A 4,103-nucleotide genomic window follows, 5' to 3' on the forward strand; every position below is an offset into this window, starting at 1 on the left:
TTTTGAAAATGTTTTAATAAAGTTTTGAGTGTATGTCTTAAACAAAGCAAATCATGGGGACCTTTTTAGCATTAAAAAAAAGGCTACAATCCTATATAAACGGTTTGTGTTCTTGTACACAATTCTGCAAATTCAAAGAAGGTACATTGAGGTCACCTTCCTGCAGAGTTGCAGATTTTAAGTGCATCACAGTAGTATTTTGGAAGACTGGTTGGTCTATGAGCTGGGGATGGTTTTGCAGTGCGATTGGTAGATGTATAAATACACCTTTACATATCACATTTATTTATAAATGCACACAGCACATGTGACATTCACATATTTTTGCACTTAATTCTCAGAATTATTTTAAGAAAAAGCATAGTCCTGGAACTAAGAAGCCTTGGCTAATGTCCGAAACCCGTCTTGCTCCTGTAGACCCTTGTAGACTGTCTCCTGTAGACTGGATCATTTTCAAGAACCTTTTTACTATCAGCAAAAAAGAGAGAAAGAACATGAGCAAACATTACTGGGCAGGGGATCCTACCCCTTTTAAGCCCTGGCACTGCCAGTGTGTTTTACATAATTCTCTAAATCTTAAACTACAGCATTTAGTGAAAAGAGGGAAAACACAGCTGCACAGCTCAGGACACTGAAACATCCAAAGCCTGAATTGGTCCTTATATCATGATTAGCTGAAATTCAGATGGAAATTTTGACTTTGCTTGTAGCACACAGATCTCTTGCTTGTTTATGTAACAATACTGTTAAGTGAGCAAAGCAACCTGCTGCTCAATCAGGAAAAGGCTCATGCTAAATCTGAAATCAAGAGATCTTCTAGCCAAGAATTCCTGAGAATCATGCACTGTTGAAAACTTTCTAATTTTTAAAAATTAGAAATGGAAGAATTGAACCTAATTCCCCTCCTACCTTCAATGGGACTTTTTTTAAAAAGCCCAATCCCAGCACTTTGGGAGGCTGAGGCAGGCGGATCACAAGGTCAGGAGTTCGAGACCAGCCTAACTAACATGGTGAAACCCCATCTTCACTAAAAATACAAAAATTAGTCGGGCGTGGTGGTGCACTCCTGTAATCCCAGCTACTTGGGCGACTGAGGCAGGAGAATCACTTGAACCTGGGAGGCAGACGTTGCAGTGAGCCAAGATCGTACCACTGCACTCCAGCCTAAGCGACAGAGCGAAACTCCATCTCAAAAAAAAAAAGAGCCCAGAGTTATTCAGGGCTCTGAGCAGTTATTCAGGATCTGAGCAGTTCCTAAGAAAGAGAAGCCAGCCCTCTCCTTGACCCTAATTTGGTTCCCTAGGGGCAAAAGAAACAAGTTGCCAGTTTTCAGGAGACCCAATCATTGGAGTTTATGTCTGAGGGGCCTTTGTTCTAGTAGAGGCCAATACCTATGTCAGGTATCATGGTGGAAGCAACTGAGGGACCTAGCAATGCATACATTAAGCACAGACACTTAGCTTCCCAATCCCTGGGAAACCTCACTGTCACCTCACAACCTGATATCATCAGGCCAGACTTCTTGAATGTGCAGTCAACCTGAAGAATTATTGGTCAGAAAGCAGTCAGCAGCTGTCAGGTGTGACATGCAGAAAGAATTTCTGCCTTGAGCTTGAGGTGGGGCTAGCTGATGATTCTACCAGTCTCAAATTCTAGCTGTGCCACCAAGAGCAGCAGGGGTTGGGGAAAAGACAGAATAAAATGCATGTCTGGATGCTAGCATAGTGGGCTTGCATCCTGAGACAGAATCTAGTTGCCTTCCATGATTGTGAATGAATATGAGAATAATATTTTACATAGCACTTATTTGAGAGACACTGTTCTAGACACATTATAAATATTTATACATTTTTATCCTGATAAAAACCCTATGAGGCAGGCATCATTATTATCCTTATTCTACAGATGAAAAAATGAAAGCGCAAATAAGTGAGTCGTTTGTCCCCAAATCCCATTGCTGGTAACTGGCAAAACCAGGATTTGAACCTGTGTAATCTGGGTCTAGAATCCATGCTTGTCACTAATTCTCCACATTGTATAGTTATTATCTATAACCATAGGGAAGGTGTGCCTAACTTTTCAGTTGTTCTCTATAGGTATAGGGAAGGTTTGCCTAACTATTCAGAGTACCCGTTTGCCTGCTTTTGAAATTGAAGTTAAAAAAATCAAGGCCATGAAACTAGGAATACAAGGAAACTTCCTCAACTTGATAAACAGTATCTACGAAAAACCTAATATACTTAATGATGAAGTACTAAACACTTACCACTAAAATGAGGAAAAATGGCCAGGCGAGGTGGCTCATGCTTGTAATTCCAGCACTTTGGGAGACTGAGGCGGGTGGATCACTTGAGATCAGGAGTTCAGGACCAGCCTGGCCAACATGGTGAAATCCTGTCTCTACTGAAAATACAATTAGCCAGGCGTGGTGGCACGCACCTGTAGTCCCAGCTACTCAGGAGGCTGAGGCAGGAGAATCACTTGAACCCGGGCGGCAGAGGTTTCAGTGAGCCAAGATAGCACTACTGTACTCCAACCAAGGCAACAGAGTGAGACTTCATCTAAAAAATAATAATAAAATAAAATAAAATTAGGAATAAGGTTAGCATGTCTGCTCTCACCATTGTACTTGAAGTCCCAGACAGTGCAATCAGACAAGGAAAAGGAATAAAAAGGTATCAAATTGGAAAGGAAGAAGTAAAACTATTTATTTATATTATGTAATTGTCTATGTGGAAAATCCTGGGTCTATAAAAAAGCTATTAGAACTAATATGTGAGTTTAGTAAATGTATTAGTTTGCCAGGCTGCCATAATAAAGTACCTCACACTGGTTGGCTTACAACAGAAATTCTGTTTACAATAGAAATTTATCTTCTCACAATTCTGGTGACTAAGAATAGTAGTAGTCTGTAGATCAAGGTGTTGCAGGGCCAGTTTCTTGTGAGGCCTCTCTCCTTGACTTGTAGATAAGTTGTCTTTTTTTTTTTTTTTTTGAGACAGAGTCTCACTCTGTCACCCAGGCTGGAGTACAGTGGCGCAATCTCAGTTCACTGCAACCTCTGCCTCCCAGGGTCAAGCAATTCTCCTGCCTCAGCCTCCCAAATAGCTGGGACTGCAGGCACCCACCACCACGCCCGGCTAATTTTTGTATTTTTAGTAGAGATGGGGTTTCACCATATTGGCCAGGCTGGTTTCAAACTCCTGACCTTGTGATCCGCCTGCCTGGGCCTCCCAAAGTGCTGGGATTACAGGTGTGAGCCACCATACCCGGCCGATAAATCTCTATATATGTTTATATGGTCTTCTCTCTGTATAGGTTTTTGTCCTAATCTCCTCTTCCTGTAAGTACACCAGTCATATTGGACTATGGCCCATCCTAATGACCTCATTTAACCTTAATTACCTTTTTAAAGACCCTACCTCCAAATAGTCATATTCTGAGGCATCGTGGATTAGGACTTCAATATATAAATATGGAGGGAAACACAATTCAGCCCATAATAGCAAAGTTGCAGAATACAAGATTAATATACCAAAATCAGTTGTATTTCTACATACTACCAAGAAATAATCGGAAATTTTAAAAAATTAAATAATAATAATACCTTTACAATAACATCAAAAACTATGAAACACTTAGAGATAAATATGACAAAACGTTTGAAGATCCATACCAAGAAAATTATAAATCACTACTGAAAAAAAGACCTAAGTAAATGAAGAGATATACCATGTTCATGAATTGGAGGACTCAATATTGTTATGTCAGTTCTTCCTCAAATTTATCTGCAGATTCAATGCAATCACAATCAGTATTTCGGCAAGTTTTGTTTATTTTATTTTGTTTTATTTTCTAAACTTCATAGGGAAATGCAAAAGATCTAGAACGACCAAAACAACTTTGAAAAAGAATGCAGTGGAAGGACTAACACTATCTCATGTCAAGACTTATTATAAAGTTACAGTGATCAAGATAGTGTGGCATTAGCATAAAATTCAAAAAATACATCAATAAGACAAAATAGTCCAGAAATAGACCCACATATATATGGAAAATTGATTTTGACACAAGTGCAGAAAAGTAGAGAAGTCTTTTAACAA

This window comes from Rhinopithecus bieti, unplaced genomic scaffold (genome assembly GCF_001698545.2).
Source record: "Rhinopithecus bieti isolate Rb0 unplaced genomic scaffold, ASM169854v2 scaffold_13261, whole genome shotgun sequence".
Classification (NCBI taxonomy): domain Eukaryota; kingdom Metazoa; phylum Chordata; class Mammalia; order Primates; family Cercopithecidae; genus Rhinopithecus; species Rhinopithecus bieti.